Raw genomic sequence first — 22232 nt, 5'->3', positions numbered from 1 at the left:
CCTATTGCTCATCATAGGTGTGTCTGGGTTTAATGTTTGCAATCCCTGTATGTGATAAAAATCCAGTTGTATTTTCTGTTTCTCTTCTTTTTAGAACATGCTTTATACGTAATTATCTTTATTTCCTAATTCTAAAGTCACATAATTTGTTGTCTCTTAGCAACAGACTGGAGAGGCTACCAGATGTATTTATTTTTGTGCTTGATTTCCGAAGTGAAGTAGACAAACTGTATATCATTCAAGAAGTGCCTGAAACTACTTCTTTATGGTCAACAGGACTATTGCAATGGCTGAATAAAAATGGTTAATGTATTTTATTTTGATTATTTTTTTAGAAATTCTAAAATGTTTAATCATACATATTATTTAAAAAAAAAAATTGAGGGTTGAAACCACTCTCCCCATCAAAATTTTAAAAATGAACTCAGAGTAATACAGAAGAATGATTAAGTAAGACTTAATTTAGCTGGAGTGCTGGCTGAACGTGATATTTGAGAGATAAGGGAATAAAGTTCCTTTAAAATGAATAGTCTCTGCTATTAAGTTCACCCCTAGGAATCTATGAATGTATTTGCAAATCTAATGACTTTCTTTCCTGATTCCTCTTGGTAAAAAATAAACTTCAATTCACTTTAAGTAGAAAACTTACTAACTGGAGCATCCAAAGATATAACTCAAAACTCTAAAACTGATTTAGTAGTAACTTATTTTTCCCTCAAGATCAGGACTGCTTTGATTTGAAAGCTGTACTGAGAGAGAGAGAGCAGAGACTGTGTATCAGTTTGCGTATTACTTCCATGGTAGTCACTGTAACAAATTGCCACAAATCGAAGAGCTTAAAAACAACACAGATTTATTCTCTTATAGTCTTGAGGTCTGAGTCTTAGGAGCTAAAGTCAAGGTGTCAAGCAGAGAGAGCTCTTTGCTTCTGAAGGCTCTGAGGGGGACATCCGTTGCCTTGCCTTTTTTTTTTTTTTTTTTTTTCTTTTCTTTACTGGTTGTCTGTATCTTTTTTTTGTGTCCTTTCTGAATTTCCTGGCATTATATTCTCAGCCTCTGACCCAATACCACACTGCTTTCTTTTCTCAGTCTCAAGATCTCCCTGCTCCTCCTGTAAGGGGCACACATGCATGATCTCTAAATGATCTGGGGTAACCTGTAAGGTGATTCCCTATATCAAGGCCTTTACATACAACACACCCCAAAACTGGTTACAGGAGGAACTCTTGACAGGTTCCTGATTCAGGTATGGGTGTTTTGGGGGTGAGGAAGTCTACATTATTCAGTAACAGAAGATGTGCTCCTCTTCTCTGCCCACTTTAAAATTTCTTTTCTCCAAGTGTCTTTTTTCTCAAAATTTTTCGGCAGAGGTCCCTTTGTATAGGCTCTCTTGAGAGTGATGGAGGCTCTTAGACTTGAGAAACGAAGCTTTTCTGAATCTTTACAAAATAAAACTGTATAGTGTTTATTTAGCACTTGATATTTTAATTTTCATATGTGCCATTTTGGTCCTTATATTAAAGAAATGTTGGGGGGAAGTTACAGGAGTTACTGATACAGGAGCACTCTGTTAGCTGAAATCCTCCCTAGATTTAAAAAAAAATGAGAGATATATATATATATATATATATATACAGAGAGAAGTATTTTTTTTTTTCCGAGGGTATATCCTAACTTATTTAAGATATTTATGGTATCAAAAATAGTTTTATTTTTTAATCTTGAAATCAGATCAGAAGGTATACGTCCCCTCCCCACCCCTTCCCTTTTCTTTTTTTTTTCATAAATCCAACCTGAATTCCCCCTAGCGGGTGAATGAATAGGATGTGTGTGGTCGACGATGTTATGGAAGCCGTAGTTACATTTTATAGGGGCTACGAGGCCGATGTAAAATGTTTGCATATTTTCTATGTGCCATTCAAAGCAAATGGAAGGTTTAAAGCATTAAAGCGCTAGATGTAATATTACTTATGTTTCAAGATAATTGCACTGCTGTCTTTGTGGAAGATAGATCATAAAAGGGTACGCTTGAAAGCAAGGGGACAGTAGGAGTAGCTGTCCAGCCAGTTTTGGCGAGACATGATGGTGACCTGAATTTAGGAGGTAATGAAAGTGGGGCAAAATGTCATTCAGTTGGGGACAAGTATTCCGAGTCAATTGGGAGCCTGATGGTAGTGGGCTGGAGGATAACCGAAAAACGTAGGTTCAAACAGGATAAACAGAAGATTAGGAAAAGCTTCCAAGCACTTGACTTTTCATATTAACTCACTGTTATGACTGCCATTCATATGTCCTTTTATACAGGGTAATTATTTGAATGCTTAGGTAATTTTATCTTCAAATAATCTGTTACCATATATGTCATAGGTTCAGACTAATATTTAAATATATATTTTATTGGCACCATTGGAGTTTTGCTATAATTATTTCAGTATAAAACAGCTTATGAGTGCATCAGATTCCCTAATATAATTCTTACAACCCATTAATACTGTCTCCTCAGTTAATAAGATTATTGAAATCTGATGCCTAAAAGTTATAAAAGAAACTGTAGTACCCTTTTCTTTTCTGAGATTCATCTAATCATTCAGCTGAGAAAGCTGTGTGCTGCAGTAATGAAACATCACATTTCACTTAGGTCTTTATAAAGCTTTGCCTGTGTCTCTTTACCTGTGACCATAAGTTAAGACTTTCTTTTCTATCTAATTTTGTTTTGACATCTGCCAGTTACACCAAATGCCCAAACTAGTCTTACTTGAAACTGTGGTTTATAAAATGTTGATTAGAATCTATGTCCTATCAGACCGTATCTAACTCTTACAACAGGATTGCAATAATTATTCTCATTATATGGATGACAAAACTGAGACTTAGAAAAATTAAGAAATCCAGCTAGTAAAGAGTGGTACCAGAATTTCAGTTAAGATATTTCCACCATGTATATTTGGACTGCCTGCCTACTTGATCTCATGGATTTCATTACATCTAGTTTATTTAATAAAAAAAGGACCATGGAACTGTTGCCTATAGATATGGAATGAATTTCTGTCCACCCTTACTAAAACTTAAGATTTTCAAAACTTCAAACAATACAATTTTAAAATGTTCCTTTAGCTTTCTTAGATTTGTAGATTCCTTTCATAAATCATATTATTATAAAAAAAATTTTTCTGTGTTAAAGATTCAGTCGACATAGAAATGAGGTGACTTTAGCCTTAAGAGACTTGTTAATCATATATTCACCTACTCACCAACAAACCAATGCTATTAATAGAAAGGGTGATTTATTAAGAACTAATAATTTAAAAGAATATAAAGAATAGTGCATCTGTCTCTTTATGGAATCAACTTAAACTTTATGTTGTTGGTTAAAATAAAGTAATAAGGCATACCGATCAATTCAAATACTTATTATGAGTCTACTCTAGGTAATATCATTGATTTTTTAAGCATAAAATATATTAGTCAAATAAAAGTATGCTTTTTCACTAAATATCAAAGGAGAGTTTAAAAGTCTATTGACAACAAATAGGCATATAGAGTTAATGGACCATGGTCCGTACAATCCATCACTTGTCACATAGCTGCTATCTAGTGATACAGTCAGCAAGTGCTTTCAGATACAGTACACAGCACTGTTTCACTGAGAACTCTCACCTCAATATGTCATCACACAGGTATTTAAACATCAGAAAAGATGTAGAAAACCTTCAAGTGGTTTTGAACTTACAAAGCCTGACAAAAGATTTATATACTTTACAGATTTGTTTTCTTCTAGCTCAGTACACAATCTCAGACTATATTAACCCATCAACAATTCTTCTTTAAAGGTTGTAAATAAACTGTAGTCAGGGATTTTACTACATGTTGCATTGGCTAGTTAAATGAATGAGTGCCCTGATTTAAAAGAAGATGAAAAAAACGTGTAACTTCCAGGCTACAGAGATAAGCTTCCTGCTCAGTATCTCTTGTTAAGATACATAATTTTGAGTTTTAAAATTAAAGTCATTTCCCTTTAAATAATGTGATTTTCTGCATCAACACTCCCTAAAAGCAGTGATCTAAAAGTTATAGATGGGCTCCGAATGAATTTAAATTGAAATTTGATTTATATAGTGTGAAAAAATTTTACTTCTAAAATAATCTATTTTGGTTCAATGTGCTAAGGCTAAGGATTGTTATATAAGGCCCACGTGTGATTTCTTGTACAGCAAATGTAACTGTGATTTGGAGGAATTGTTGGTCCTCTGATTGTTAAATTGGAAGGAGGTTGATTAATATCCATGCCCCTGGGGTCAAGATATTGTTTTGTCAGCATCTATGGCTAGAACTAGAGAATCATTTTTTAGTTAATGCAACATTGATTCAAAATCAAAAGAATGCAGATTCACAGAATACACAAGAGTAATACAACACATGATTTAGATAATGGCATCTATTATTTTTCATAAGTTTATAATTTATGTGCTTTCACATGGTATCTTCATCACATCAATAATATTAATATACGCACTATTGGTGAGGTAGGGAGCATTATGAGAAGGTGAATTCAATCGGTCCCTCTGTTTAGAGAATTTAACTTCCTGAATACATTTTATTTAATTGTTAGAGTTTAATAAACTGAATGAACAGGTAGTATAATTTCCATTTCATAGAAAAAGCAGAAGACTAGTTAAAATGTCGATTGGACCCAGTGAACACAAGTAGATATTTAGCTAAAAGAGTACACAGTCTTTGATACTTGGTCCTGTTTTCATTTATTTTATTACATTGTCTACCAAGAAAATTCTTACTCCTTTTCAGAAAACACTTTCTATATGTCTAATAAAAATATAATACAAGCAAAATCATCTGTACTTGAAAGCATATTACTGTATACCTGTTCATAAATTCTTATATGATAATATAACCAGTTAATAACTGGACAAGATGCTTACTTTAGACTATTAGAATTTGTAGAAGTATCCAGAAATTAGAGTTGGGATTAATAAAGAAATTAAAACGAACAATCAAAAACCTTAGTGTTTTATAATTTTATGGGTATTTTTAAAAGCTTTATGTTTAGAATGGTTTTTATTATATAGATAACACAAATAAGACTTTTTTAAGTGTGAAAAAGGAAGTGACTTAGAACATATGAATACCACTTTATTTCCATAGAACACTAACTATATTAAGATTTCCTTTTCTATAGTGTTAGCATAATTGCACTAAAAATAAAACATTGAAGAAAATATAACAAAAAAGAAAGCTTTTTGACGATACCTAATATAAAATGCTATTTCATAGTTATGTATAATAAAAAAATTAAAAAAGGATGTCTTAACTTTTAGTATTTAGAAAACATACTTTTTTTTATCTTGATATGATTTCCTTGACTTTGAAAAGTCTGATTCTTTTGAAATCTAAATTTATATTAGAAAATGTTTTACACGTATAACTCCCCTTGGAATGATGAAAGCGTATTTTTCATTATTACTGCCCAAATGGACTGAGACAGCATGCTATTAATCATTCTGCCCATCAGTTCACTTAAAAGCAACAATATCAACATTCCTACCTTCCGACCAAGATTCCAAAGCATCAACTCATTCGACCATTAGAGAAGAATAAAGAAAACAGGAGAACAAAAGTAGACTAATTACATATAAAAATTAAGACAATCTGTGGCACTTCAAAATATAACCAAAGTGACATTTAACTTTTAATCAACTTCGTTTTCCTCTGATATCTGTTTTTTCCTTCAGAATAGTTGTTCCGTCTCTTTCATTTTCTTCCTTTGTTTCTATTTCTGCCTCTCTCTGCCTTCCTCCCTCTGAATATTTTCTCCTCTCTTCTGTTCTCTTCACTCTTTATTTATGGAAGATAACAAGACAGTAAGAAACCGTGTACTTCAAAATCTGTTCTTACAGTTTTTTTTCCACAACAAGCCTACATCGAACTGTTAAATTGTTTTTGTAGGTGGTTGGCATTTTATTTATTTAGGTGTTTGGACAAAAGCATAGTTAGGAAATAGATATTCTGCTGTGAAGGGAGCAATGAGGAATATGTTCTATCTGCGGGGAGGGAGGGGAACGAAAAACAAAAAAAACATCACCTACTTTGTCTAAGAAACACCACTGATTTAATAATAGCTTTTTAGTCTTTAGGTTATATTGAGAAAAACTCATATGAAAGGAAATTGAAAAAAAGAATACCTTTTAACCAAAAAAAAAAAAATAGAAAAAAAAGTTATAAAACTCAGAATTATTGGTTCTCCAAGAAATTACATTAAATCAAGGTTACATATATTAAACATAAAGCATATCTATAACTTATTTATTATAAACCATACGATCTATTTGTTCACATCAGTGGAATAAAAATGAGATAGCAAAATGAATTAGTTATGAATCACTGCCTTTTAATGAATGCTAACATTATAGTTATTGATTTTTCCATGATTTTTTTTCTCTAAATTCTAGAGAAAATGTTCTTTAATTTCAGTATAGTTTTATTATTTTATTCTGTGAGTGTACACTTGTGTCATTGGGTGTTCGAGTCTATTAGACTTTGCAGGTATACCCTATTCTAACCTTTAGTTCTGAAGGCCTAATTTTATTTTTCTTATTTAATATTCCTCATTAGTTTAAATATCAAAGATCCTGGTAGCTGAACACTAAAACTAATATCCTCTGGTCATTAAGAAATCTCAACAGGACACGAAGGCAAGGCCAAAGGGAAGGTAACTAAAAATCGCATGAGGTAATCGATCTTATCTTCAATGATGTTCCGTTTCTGGCAATGTTTGACTAATTTCACATCAACTCTTCCTCTTAAAACTCTTGACAAATTAAAAATATCTTATGCGAAGGCAGTGGACAGGTATAGACAGTGAACATTCTAGGGGCTGCAGTTTAGGATTTGAGAGAAGTGCAGAGTGATAATTGGGTGTTGGGGCCACTCTTTCCTTTGGAATGATTACTGACTCAGAAATGGAAGGCAGTGTCAGTGGGCTGAGAAGCTGAACAGAGGATTCTGCAGTCTCATGGGACCTGAAGACTGTCAGTTTTTCAAGGTATCGACTGGGACTCTGAAAGGTACACACCTTAATGAAAGGTGACGCCTAGCTGGATCACCAGACAACTTCACACCATCTTAGTCTCCAGTGTGACCATGCAGGGACTAGCGACCTGACCCAGGAAACACACATCTTCTCTGAAAGAAGATGACAACCGGAGGCTCAAATGATCTGTATTTTTTATTTAAATAAAGTCCATGATTCAGAAATACACAACTGATCTTAGAAGAATACAACACTTTTGTAAAAATAAGAAAAATTCAAAATATTACTGGTGGGGAGATATTTTTAAAAAGTGTTTTCAGACACAGAGTTTAAAATAATTGACAAATAAATCTAAGATTATAAGGGACAACAAAGAAAATTCTAGCAAAAAATTATAAAGGAGAAGCAAATAGGAATTGCTTAAAAAGCTCTAATAACTTAAATTATAAGTATAATAGATTTAAAAGCAAATAAGAGATAACCAAAAATAATTTAAAAATAATAAAGAGACAATTATATGGAAGATACAGATGACATATCACGAGAAATATAAAACAAAATGCAAAGGATAATAAAAATGTAATTACTGTTGCACAAGAGAAGAGTTAGAATGAGACAGACTCAATTGTTGAAGAAATAATGAGGAAGAAATTTCCAAAATGGGTAATATACCTCAAGTCACACATTAAGCAGGATAAACATTAAAAAAAAAAAAAGCCACATGTAAGCATATAAAAGAAATGCTGCTGAAAATTACGATGTGAGTAGGTTTACGTCTTTGATACTGTTCTTTCTTTTATGTGTCATATCTATTTTTCTTCCTTGGCTTATTCGTTCTTGCCTTATTTTGTGTTCCTTTAAAAATACTTTTTAAAATAGACATTAGAGATTTTTTTAGGCCTTACGATATGCATTCTTGCTTTATCACAGAATTCCATGAATCAATTTTATATCATTTCACCTATAACACAGTCTTACAAGAGTATATTGCCATTGACCTTAGCCTGTTATTTTTTGGCCACTTTTGACCATTATTGCACACCTTCATATATTATCCATCCTATAAAATAGGGTTTTTTTGAAATACAAAATGAGGTATTATTTAATTTCTCACTATTCTATATGATAGTAATAGTTAAATGCACCATCAATGAGGAATAATAAATATATGTCCCAACAAGAAAGGAGTCTACAAGAGGTTAGTTTAATCAACTTGAATGTGAGAAAACAAACTTCACATTACACTGTTGTTTTGAATGGTTTTATTATTTTTGTTTCATCAGTCAATTGTATTTTAAAGAAATTCAAAAATAGAAAAAACAGGCTTTGCATTAATGATGTATTTTGCTATTTCTCATGCTTTTCATTCTTTCATGTTTATTCATATACTGAAATCTCTTTTCCTTTCACTCATTAAATTCATCTTTTCTAGGAGCCAAATAACTCTTTCTTCAAGATCCTGATATGAAATATTTTAAGCTTGCCTGCCATTTAGTCTGTCACGACTACTGAACACTGTTATTTTTGCCAAGTGCAACACTAAACAATATGTAAATGATTAGATTTGGCTGTTTTCCAATACAACTTTATTTATAAAAGTCAGTGGCCACCTCGTGAGCTATAATTTGCTGATCGTGATCTTTTATGTTATATATTTCAGCATATTTGTAATAACTTTTAAAATTAGTATCTGCTAATGCTGGGATCTATGTCATATCTGCATCTGTTTTTATTCACTTGTTTTTCTTGATGAATCATATATGTCTGCTTCTCCCCATATCATCATATACATATGAAATATATGAAATACATATATATATATATACATATATTTAAAAAGTTATATCAGTAATTATAGATGCAATGTTATGGAAGGTTGGGACTTTATTGTCTTTTATTAAAGAATACTGAATTTTGTTTAGGAAGGCAGGTAATTTGCTGGTAAATGAACTTGATCCTCTTGAAGCTGATATTGAAGCATTGTTAATAAGAGTATACAGGTCCCTTTCTCTAGAGCTAGGGTCGCAATGCTGCTGATGAAGCTCTTTCGGGGATCTTGGCTGAATATCTGGCCTGTTTAGTTTGGTTTTTCCACTCTGGCTTGTGTACGTCTGTTTCTCAGCACAGAATAATTTGTGGAACCTCTATTGAGCTGCCAAATAACCAGTAATTGTTTTGTGCGAAGTCTTTCATACTCTCGCCCTGTGAATATACAAAGGAGTAGTCATCCAAAGAATAAAGTTCCCCCATGCAAATTTTTGAAGCTATATCTATGTCCCCATAAAACTTTACAAACAAAGATGGCTAGCCAATCAATGAACCATCTCTTACCAACCATTTCTCTGGAGCATAAACTTATATGACTCCACATTTCCATCCTTCCTAAAATGTGTTCAAAGCTTGATATTTCTGTATATTAAAAATGTTTCTTGGGGTAAGCTATTTAAGTGTTCTGATACATAAAATAGCTTATTATAGAACAACCTCATAAGGTTGTTGTCAGAATTAAGAGGTAATTCATGTCATGTAGTCCTTAGTACTGGCAAATAACAAAGATAAATAATGCTAACCACTATTATTTATATTATTTCTGTGTTATTTTTTATGCCTCTGTTATTAGTGTTTCATCTCTGACAGGAAATATTATAGTGCCATATTACATTAGGAATGCCTGAGAACCTATTCGATGTTGCAGGATTTGTGGAGCTGTGGTTGAGGAAGACTTTGAGATGCTTTACTCTTTGAAATAGCAAGTATTTAAAATGGGAAATTTTATTTAATGTCAACAAAATACTATTTTTCTTTTTTTTTTGTCTCAACTTTTTATTGGTCTATTTTAACTGTAGAAACTTGGATTCATTTATAAGTTAGAAGAGGATGCTCACTTTTCTTTAACTTTGAACAACTATATTAGCATGATTAATACTATAGTATCTTAGGTAAACGTCATCATTCTTGTTCCCATTCACTCTAAAACATATTAATCTGTAGTGACCAAAAAGAGACTGCACATTATCATTCTTTGTGAAATTCTTTCCACTAGGATGGAAACCATATTGAGTAACCTTCTATGCTTACAAGCCTTTCAAACCCTTACCCAGTATAAATGGCTAATTAATTCCATAGAACATAACAATGTATTTTACAGCCAGAGGAACTTGCCATTACTGTCTCTAACACTGAATAAAAATCACGAGGGCAATATGGAATAATTCACACAGTCAAGAAATACTCAGTTAAAACACATGTAAATTAGCTTGTAAATATGCTCACACAAATAAACACTTCATTTACTTAGTTGGGCAACTTAATTTAAGTCTATACCCCCATGTCAAAATCATATTCTCTCATAAATGAGTTCTGAATAGTTCAGCTAGCTTGTCCTGAGAGTTTTGAGGTGTTCTGCTCTACTCTAATTTGATTGAAAAAATATTTCACTTAAAAGTAGGTAAAAACATATGATGGATTAACTGGCTTTTGAACCATTCATAAATAAGCTTTGGGTTAAGGTAATTCTCAACCTGAAATATCATTCTGGAGATATATGAATATTCATTTTCACAGATATTTAGGATTCAAATTTTCAGTATAAATTCAGATCATGTAATTCAGTTCTGATGTATGTGAACTAAATTTATTAGACAATTATGTTTTTACTCAGTTACATACTTAGTGAAAACATCTAATTATGTGTTCCTAAGTCATCAGTATGGTTTAGTAATTCATAGTCTCTCTCTCACTATATATAATATGATATGTTTATTTCCACATTATGCATTATATCTGGTAGACATATTTATGTGTATATATCTATAATAAATGTGTATTATATAACATTATTTACACATATATTTATCCTATACATTATATAATGTATATATCTATATTAGATACAAAAGTTAATGCATCTAATAGATACATTGATGTCTATCATATATTTACATAAATATATAGAGACAGAGATAAAGATAGAGAGAATTTAATAGATGCCATTCAAAATAAAGATAGTTCAGACAAACTATATTCCCACAGTTACAGCATTGTAGAGATGGTTATAATCTAATAGAGTTTTTTTTTTACCTTATGATTTTCTATATTAATCATTTAACCTAAGATGCATTTCTCAAATAATATTAATTACTATTATGCCTTTTAGAAATAGTTGGAGAATCAATGTAAGAACTTCGAGGGGTATCAATAATTGCTTCCAAAAGAGGAACTAAATAAACCAAGTAGTTTTATGAACAGGAATCAATACTACTGTCAAGGTCTAGATTATTTCCATGCTCTATAAACTCTTTTTGAGCATATTATAATGGACATGATTGATAAAAGTTATTAGTCTACTTTTCATAAAATGTCATAAGCAAAATAAAATCAGATACAGTAAATTCTGAATCAATATAAAATATTAGACAAAAACTATTATTGCTATTAATATATAAAGTAGACTCTTATTAACTATCTTGAATGGTTAAAGTATAATTCTATGAAGTTTGGAATTGAATTTGGAAAAAAATGTACTCTGAAAAAAATCATATAAAAGTTAGAATAACAGTTAAATGATCTGAAAAATAAAATTACAATATGACATCTTATTTTAATTATATGAACATTTAAAATTAAATATTCATAGCTCAGAATAATGTAGAGCAATGCATACTCTTATAGTATCCTTGTACTAAATTGTTATGTATTTTTTGTCAGTTGTCAATATTTATCAAAATCTTCAACTAATCTGATAGGAATACCCCATAGTTCTATTTCTTAGAATATATGGCAAAGGCATAATTCAGATAAATGTCTAAATGTATATATGAGGATGGCATTGCAATGTTATATACTTATATAAATATACATATATACACACACATATATATTATTAAATATTTAAGAATTATATAATTATCAAAATGATAAAAGCTGATATTGTGGGCATACTTGCTATATACTAAGTATTAAAAATTGTTTCATTTAAACTGTATAGCAAGCCTATTTTGTACAGTTATTTTAAATAAGAATCTGAGAATCAGAATAAAACAATTTGCTATATAATATTTAGTGGAAAAGTCACAAGGATTCAATTAAAAAAATCTTTACCTTTTATTAGCCATTTTTATTGTATCTTGATAAAATATTAATACATCAATTAGGCATTTTCTAATGATTATATGCAATACCATACAACCTTTAGAACAAACAAGACTATATAATAGTTTTGGAAAATTCTTATGGTATATAATTCTTACATTACTAAAATATGTTAAATTGAAGATATTGCATAACTCTCTCTATAAACTTTTCTGCCTGAATTTTGGCAACATTACTATGTGTGTGTGGAGTAGAAGGGTGGGGAAGGGGAGAGAGAGAAAAAGAAAGAGGAAGAGAGAGAGAGATGTTTGATTTAAAATCAGCACATCCCTGTCCTTGTAGATCTTGTATTCTTGTGGGGGAAATAGGTAACACTTATAGAAATTATTTAAAATATTCATATTTACATTTAAAGAGTGTGACCTGGGGAATCGGCATTTTCTAAAGAACACAGAATGGTCTGTAAAGACCTTTGGAGCCCGAGTTACTCAGGATGACTAGGGTGGTCCGGGCGAAAATGGTGATCAGAGAAAGTCTTTTGTGATTAAGGGCCATTTGTGACTTTGAAGAAGTGGATAATGCCATAGGATTGTCTGGGGAAGATCATCTCAAGAAGAAAAAAATAACAAGTTCAAGTCTGATGTGGTTGAAGTCTGATTATGTTCAAACTCTGCAAGAGAGAACTATGCTGAGGGTAAGGAATGAAAGTATGGAAATGGAGCTGTATGTATGGTTAGGTCTTGTAGGGTTTTGTGGACCGTTTATGTGAATGTGGAATTTCCTTTGAAATAAGGTACTTTTAATGGGTCTCAAACATAAAGTGCTATGTTCTGACATGTACATAATCTTGGTTCTCAACAAGTAAATGAATGTGTGATATTAATAATTAACTTATACCAATAAAAACTCTGATGTTTATATTCATGCCAAAGTAGTTTATAAAATAATATTATACACACTTTGAAAGTAGAATTAATTTTACTAATTTTACAGATTAACTCAGATATGTGAGTAAACAACAAATTTAATCTCTGATTATTTTTTCCCACTTTTCAAGTTATATATATTAAGTTGTAAATTTAACTTTGCATCATAAATATACTACTAATACTCAGGATACAGCTCCAGACTACAAATATGAAATTTCTTTTACCTAAGTAATTATGATTCAAATATTAAAAAACAGACATGTGATATATGTAAAACAGAACAATTTTAGTAATTAGTCAAATTTTTTTACTTTTTTCTTTTTTATATGTTTACCTTAAACAATGAATTGATCACTTGGTCTTCTCTTTTTTTCTGTATGTATTTTTTTCATTGCTGTTGTGGGAGCATGAATTCATGTATTCATCATTTTTAAAATCTTACCTTACTAAGGCTTCAATTTTTAAATTAGAGTTTCCTTCTTAGAGAAGTTTTAGTTTTAGACAATAAGTGGGCAGAAGGTACAGAGTTCTCCGGTACCCTCTCTCCCCTGTTAGTTTCCTCCTACATTAGAGCGGTGTATTTATTATACCTGATAAGCCAATATTGATACACTGCTATTAACCAAACTCTAGTTTACCTCAAGGTTTCCTCTTTTTGTTGTATATTCCATGGGTTTTGACAAATGTATAATGACAGTGCCATACAGAACAGTTTCACTGCCCTAAAAACCTTATATGCTTCACATATTTATCCTCTTCTTCCTCTATCTCTACCCACCTCCTCGCACAGCTGATCTTTATACTGTCTGCACAATTTCGCCTTTTCCAGAAAGTCATATAGTTGGAATCATATAGTATGTACCCTTCTCTGGTTGACTTCTTTCACTGAGTTATGCGCATTTACGTTTCTTCCATGTCTTTCCACACCTTCATAGCTTCTTTTCACCACTGAAGAATATCGCATGGTCTGAATGTACCAGTTTGTTTATCTGTTCGCCTACTGAAGGACATCACAGTTGCTTGTGAGTTTTGGCAATTGTGAATAAAGCTTCTGCAAACATCCATGTGCAGGAATAAATGTGGATACAAGTTTTCAACTCCTTCGAGTATATACCGAGGAGCATAATTAATTGCTGGGCCATATGAGAAGCATATATTTAGTTTTGTAAGAACCTATCAGACTGTCGTTCATAGTGTCTGTACCGCAGTGTGTTCCCACCACCGATGAGGGAGACTTCCCATCACTCCGCGTCCTCAGCAGCATTTCGTGTCAGTCTTTTAGCTTAGCCATTCTAACACGTGTGGTGGTTTCATGTTGCTGTTTTGCTATATGTTTGATATATACAGTTATCTAAGAATGTATTATTCATCATATCTTTAAAAGTCTCCTTTGGTGCCAGCACTATTCTGGAATGCAATGGTAAAGAACTCCACAGCAATGGCCCTACTCATTTTAGTGGGGAATGGAGGCTCAAGAAACAAGAAAAAAAATCACTCTAGGTTATTTATTCTAATATAGCACAATACATAAGACTTTATAACATTGGATATAATTTAAATAATGATACATGCTATAAAAATAAGTATGGGATAAGGAGGAAAGATAAACAGATTTGTGGGAGACTATAATTTAAAAGAGAAGAACTGTAATAGTCGTGTGGGCTTTGTAGTCCTAATTGTAGAGTTGATCAATAATGTTCGTAATTAGAAATATCGGCTTAGATATGCAGTGAAAAGAGGAAAATGAAAAGCTAATTGCAAATTATTGACCTGAGCGGCTAGGTGTGTGTTGTTGCCATTTACTGAGATGGGGGAGACTAGAGTTAGGAAATGGGGAAAAGCTGAAAGCAAGAGTTTCTTTCGTAATAATTTAAGGTTCTGTGAAGACTAAAAATTTAGCTTAAAGTCACAAAAAGTATTATTCAATCATTTCTCATGTTTCTCATAGTCTATTATTATTACTAGAGTAACAAGGCACAGAGCACAGCTTTACTGTAGAAATTCAAATTACTTTGCTGCTGGGAAGAACAGTGAGATAAAGGAATTTAAAACTGTTTTCCTTGTCTGCTCATTTACATCCCTTGCCAAGAGTAGTTTAATATCCAGATGCTTGAGAAGAAAAAAAAAAGAAAAAGAAAAATCTCCCAGCGTATCTGAGAGCTGAAGATGCAGCAACACATTTTCATCTCTGCATTTCCAACTATTTCTCTTATAAAGGCTCATTCACACTGTTTACACAGATGTCTTCGGTTAAGACTTTCCCTGTACTGTATTTAGCATAGTTATATATTTTCTGCCCAAATTTAATTCCTTTATATCTCTGATTTACATTTTAACAAGATCATCCTGGCAGTTGCTGCTGGAGACTAGATTGGAGACCCAGGAGTGAACGCCTGACTCAAGCTCGAGGCTGTAGGAATGGTGGAGAGGTAAAAATCAGAAAAGGGTTTGCTGTAATGTGGACAGTGCATATAAGGAGAGATTCAGTACAGCTGGTGGCCATTTGGCTGTGTGTGGTAGAGGCAGGAAGGAATAAAGGCCGAGTCCTAGATTTCTGACTTTGAGAAACTAGATAGATGGAAGAAGTGTTTTAGATATGATAAATATAAAGGACCTCCACAAAAGAGAATTCATCACTCATTTAGTTGGCATGTCGCATTTCAGAGGACACATTGAAAGGCCACCTGAGGAAAAAAACCCCAAATATCTTGCATGTAGATTGGCTTTAAAGATATTTTTATGGATAATATTTTTAAATTTTCATTTATTTTTATCACCATCTTTTGCACATAGAAATGAACATGTTTTATAGGTGTCTATACTATTTATTTGTCCACAGCTTGTGGGTCTCTTCTCTTAGAAAAATTCCTCTGTTGAGAGATTAATAGAATATTATATGCATTCTCTTTTACTGTCTTAATAGTTTTTATTCTTATATTGGCTTTTACTTCTGCTTACATTAATTTCATATGTGTGGAAGTATGCTAATCAATTTTGTCTTCAAAATAGTTGTCACTTATGAGAACTGTTTATGAATTGATGATATAGATTTAATGTGTCATTGTCTTATAAATATTGGGACATCTACAAGTTATGTCAGATACCGTCCAGATGGTTTTCTGGTGATGAGACTTCATGAGTTTTACAAATACTCGTTTAAGTGGTCACATGCATATTTAAATGCATGTATTTCACGGGCTGGCATTCCTGATACATGCGTTAGTTACTATTAAAGATTAGTAATGTCGTTATGAAATTTAATGTTTACATAAATACTGAAACGTATGCTGTGTAAACATGTTGGAAGAGGTATAAGCATGAATTAGTGATACACATCTTATTTTTCTCATATTTTTATTGTCTGATTAATAGAAAAACCAAGCGACCTAGAAGATTATTTTCATCATTGTTCACATATAATCCTTAATCACATGCCATTTTCAGAAAAAATATTAATCAATTTTACGAGGAAAATATTATATTTAAAATGCACTTTTAACTGGAGGAAAAATATGTTTTTGTATAAATTCTAGAGCATTCCTACTTAACATGTGTGTTCCATTTTAAATAAACATTTTTGGCTGAAAATCATATCCCATACTTTTTGTAATACTTAAACTTTATGTATTTTGCTACATTAATAATAACAATATAGTCACTCTTTTAAAACATATAGATTCTATGGGTAATTTCGAGGGATCGTTTTTCTTCTCCCTGAAAGAAGCCACCAGGAGAGGACATGAGCACGATGCCCACTTTATTTGGACTATTTCTGAGTGTTCCCACCAAACGTCACTATAGCAGTCAGGCCTGCATTCTCCTTCCAAGATCTGATCTTGCCTAAAATATATATTTAGGACTGGATTCATCCATCTGTTTACGTTTCTTCATTTCTTCATGTATTTATTTCTGAGTCCACCTTGGTAGCCTGGAAGTCCTTTCACTCAAGTGGCTGTCCAGTCTGACTACGGTGGCCCTCATTTCCTTATTCAGAGAATACTGAGGGAGCAGTTCTGCCGTGTGTGGACAAGACTCATCCTCAGAGGTCTAGAAATGTCTATACACCGCTGTTATAAACAGCTCAGTGTCTTTTATATCCTATGCAATGAATACACCAGCTTTATAAATAAAAATTTTTATAAAGCAGTGACATTTACAGCAGTAAAAAAATAGAAACAACCTTTCTGGAAATTCGTGACTTAATTTTTACTTAACTGTGAATTTGTTGTCACCATGTAAATTGCTAAGGTATAACGTGTAATCCAAAACATTGTAATATTGTTTGTTTTCCCCATAAACATAAACTTGGTAGCTTTATTTTCCATCAATCACATTACAGAAATTAGTCTTAATAATATAATTACAAAGCTTTCTTTTCAATCAGATCTTTATAAACTTATACCAAAAAGTGCTTGTGAGTCTGTGTGCAATACATAAACAAGTGTCATTATGACTTAAAAGCTTTTTGTCTTTTATGTACTTTAGTCTGAAACATTTACTGCTACTATTACATTTTGCAATTACAGTGAAGTGAGGCAGAAAACAGCAGTTCAAAAAATGTATTCAAGTAATGAAGTTTAAACCATTAGTTTCAAGGCTGTTGTTATTTTAGTAAATATTTAATCTTCCTAGCAGTATGGGTTCCTAATTGATCTTTAAGTATCATTGTTCCTGGACATTTCCAATTGACTTCTAATTGCCATTTTAAGGCACTTTGTGGGTAAGAAGTAATGGATGGTGGAGACTTTTATAGTATACTAAATCAACAGAATATAGTAAAATTCAAAATTCATTTTTATTATTGAAATTGAAAACAATACACTAATGTCCGCATATAATGTCATCTTTCTTATTTTGAGGGTTTGCTAACCTAAAAAACCATTTAGATATTATATTTCATGTATGTCAATTTAGATGCCACATGTGCAATATATTTTTAATGTCATTAATATATATATATGTTTAAGGTTAGTTTTTGTTAGTTTCCCAGTACACATATAGTTTAAGTTTCATTTGGATCATTTTAAATATCTATAGCAGGTAAACAACTTTCATTAGTTTGTGAGGAATTTATTGAGCATCTACATAATATGCAAGATACTGCAAACTGGAAAAATATAATACAAAGTCTTCATCGTTTGCTCTAAACATTTACATGGACTAAACATTTACATGGACATGTGAAGACAAACCTCACATCTCAAGTAAGATATGTTTCTGTCTTTATGTGCTTCCACGTTACCAGTTATTTTATTTGATCGTCTGTTACCCTCCACTGTATGCGGCTGTTACAGTCACTAGCACCCTTCAAATGTGACACTATAAGCGCATCACTGTTTTTCAGAGGGTTTCTAACTATGGCGGTATTATAGGATTATTTGGCTTATCCTGGATATACTACTTCAAGCAATAAAATCTTTAAAAATACATTAGTTGCCTTTTCTTTTAAGAAAGCAAAGCCTTTTTGTAGAGAAACACTGCCCCCATGCACTCAGCCGGAGAGCTCATCTCAAAGGCACCCGTTATAGCCATAGCTATACTTTTTTTAACGTAACTGTTAGAAAGCAGCTGTTTTGTTTTGTTTTTCCTGGAGTTACAATTCGTAAGAATGGAGTGGCTGAAACCTGTTTTGCCCTTATATATGAAATATTTACCAAAGAACAAATACATCACAGAAGGAAAAAGACCTAAGGACACAACTAGAGAGACAGGATGCTAGTGATTCTGTTTGTGCTCCTGTAGTCAGCTCACCTTGAAAACTATGAAGCATTCAGCTTCCTGCATCCATGAGTGAATCCATGGGTTGCTTTTTTTTTTTTTTTTGAAGGTTTTTTTGTCGCATAAAAGAGAGATCATTTAATAAAATAAATAAAGTGGCAAGGGTGTATCGATTGTTGGACGTGGCCAATGGAATTTTCTAAAAAAAACTTGTGCTGGGGATAGGAGGGTAAAGTGTTTTGTTTTCCTAATTAGAACGTCAAAATGCAAACAAACAAACAAACAAATGTGTGGCTGTTGCAGATATTTCTGTTTTTTGTTGCTTACATTATACCCTTATTACTGCTAAAGGTTTTGCAGATAATCAGAGAATATATCAAAATGTCAGGAAGAATTCAATAGGAACCTTAAAAAAAGAGACAAAAAGTTGCACCTGGCACAGTGAAATGAGAAATGGATTGTACACTCATAAAGAAAACATTGTTTGAAGTTAGAGAACCAGGATGTTCACAAGAGAGGTTATCACACACCTCGTAGGGTTCGAAAGGGAAATTTCCTTTCTAAAATTCCAGTTGCTGTATGAAAAGGCAGGGAAGCTAGAAACGATAGACAATATGACAGAGACCTGTTTCAGTTGCGTTTCTTCAGCCACTGCAAAACTCCACTGTAAAGTCCTGGCAACTGGTCCGCTATCTCTTTCTGGGGGGCTTGGTTCTTTTAGATCCACATGTAAGTGCTGTCACCCAGTATTTGTCTTTAGGCCCACAGAAAGGTACACACTTCCAGCTACAAAGTAAATAAGTCACGGGGAGGTCATGTGCAGCATGGCGACTGCACTTAACAATACTATATTTTGAAAGTTGCTGAGGGAGTGAATCTTAAAAGTTTTCTTCCACCTCAAAAATAGTAACTATGTGAGGTGATAGACATTAGCTAAAAATATTTTGGTAATTATTTTACAATAAATACACATGTCACATCATTATGTCTGTCACACACCTAGAACTAATGCGGTGTAACTGACCAGATCACTCCTGAAGTATTTTAGGAAGGTGCACGGTGTCAAACATGGTCTACCATGATGGGTCACTGTGTTTGAAAATAAGCAATGCAGGGGAGAGAAGAGAGAGTGGAAAAGAAAGAGCGTTTATGTCATCCTCAGAGCCCTGGAAGCCAGCACTTCCCCTGGAATCCTAGTTACAGACACATGTCAACCCAGCCCCTTCCTCCCCACTGCCCCATGCTTAGTTCAGTGTGTAACCCTTGAAATGAACGAAAATTTATAAATGCTTTTCCTACCTTTTTAAATACCTATTTATCTATCCATCCACTTTTCTGTATTTATTTTTGCCAGGCTTTCTATTCTTTGCTAGTTGAAACTTAGAGGAACATTTAATATATAAACATTGAGGGAAGACATTTAATTGGCTTTAACACTGTAAGGAATGCACATATTTTAGAAATTGTTTTCATTGCTTTTTGAAGTAAAAGAGCTTAAAGCATAAATACATATCTCTAATTCCAAATAGTACTACTTAAATTAAAATGAAACTTAGTAAATGAGTTTTATTTTATCAAGATTTAGAAGAAGATTTATGCATATTTAAGTGTATAAGATCACTCCCCCGTGACTTTATGTGGCTGCTATCATATTTCATAAATTCTTAACACACTGGTTAATATATTTTAAATTATTGCATTATAGTTTTAACTTATTTTAATGTCACTTAATATAGAATTATCTTTTCTTCTGACATTACTCACAATACTAATAATACTTATATATAAGACAGAATTCTTTTACAGAAAAAATAATTTAGTATTTGATTTTCCTTATAATTAACTTTCTCAACTTAAAATGGGTATATAAAAGTGCTTGCAAAAGTATGAAATTATTTTTATTAACTTAAGCATCATTTTTGTTTTTATCCCTGAATAGTAAGTTTTATTGATTTTACTTACATTAATAATCGAGTAAATTATGTGATTATAGTTGTCAGTATTTATTTTTAAAGTATAGACAGTTAGACATTAATTAACGGTTATTCTCTCATTTAATCTGAAGTCACTGAATCTCTGAATTAGATTATATCTGTCAATTAATTTTAACCAAGAACAGCAAGGCAAAGAAAAGCTTTATTTGGGCTCTCTAGGAATTGCAATCAGGAAACACAGATTTGGGTAGACACTGTTATCTGATAGGGAAAGAAAGATGGAGTTTATAAAGACAGAAAAAGGAAGGTTTCTAGGGGAGGATTACATAACTTGTTTTCCAATATCCATGATTGGTGCTGGCAAGTGTACCTATACTGTGCTATATGCATGATCTATTGCTTATGTCCATCGCAAAATGAAAAATGTATTTCTTAATAGAGCGTTAAATGATGCAGAGGCAGTTCAGAGAACTGTATCAGGATGTAGCCCATTTCAAAGTTCAGTTTCCCATGGAGGGATCTCTTAGCTCAGCTTCCTGCCTGCCTCTCAGCTCCATTTTAAATTACTCTCTTGACTCTCTATTTCTTCATATCAACTCCATTTCTCTATTTTTCTTTCATGTATTCCCCTATTTTCTTTTCTGAAATTGTGGATAGTAAATTCCTAGTGCTCTTTTCATTTTAGATTTCTATTTTGTCATCGAAAAATAGAGAAAAATTTCTAGAAATGTGAGAATATTATTTGTCTAAAAATCTTCTTTGTGATATATTAACTAATTTAATAGATTTTACTGAACTTCAGAGAGACTCATATTACCAGGTTACAAATTCAATATTAAATTACAGCTAAGCAATTTATGTTCAATTCAAGAAAGCATTTAAATACCATAAATCTGAAATGATAAGCTGCTTATACCCATTGACTATTGGAGTCAAAATGAGTCTAGTTTTCCTTGAAATTGCTTATTAAATCAGGTCAATTTAAAAAAAAAGTGTTTTATTTTTTCATTATACTTGTGATGAGAGTAGTTGCTACAGAATTATTTAATTATAAAAAAAATACATGCTGAATAGTTGGCTAATTAAAGTCACTAAACTTCTTGATGTTTTCCCTAATTAAGCCTCAGGGAGATGGGGGTATTTCCAATTACCATAAACCATGTAAATACTCTGCTGCCATTTGAAGTTTGTCTTTACATCTAAACTTTGGAAGTCATAGCACATCCAGAGAGAAATAACCATTCATTTTGATGAAAAATAAGCAAATAAGTGTGCTTCTGATATATGTAACTGAAAGGACAAAAAGTCAAAGGAAGAAGGAAATTTTCAGATCATGACTCTTGACATCAAAAACGGTATGTTATGGCTTTAAGTTGTCAGTATTTAACATAGGACATGTCAAGAATAATTTTTCACCATTTCATAGAGGAAGGAAAACAGATTTGATTCTATAAAATAATCAGGATATAGGAACATTTCCAAAATAAGATAGCAAATCATGTTCTTAGTGAAAAT

The sequence above is a fragment of the Pteropus medius genome, unplaced genomic scaffold (genome assembly GCF_902729225.1).
Source record: "Pteropus medius unplaced genomic scaffold, Ma_sr-lr_union100, whole genome shotgun sequence".
Lineage (NCBI taxonomy): Eukaryota > Metazoa > Chordata > Mammalia > Chiroptera > Pteropodidae > Pteropus > Pteropus medius.
Note: the sequence above shows the minus strand (reverse complement) of the source record.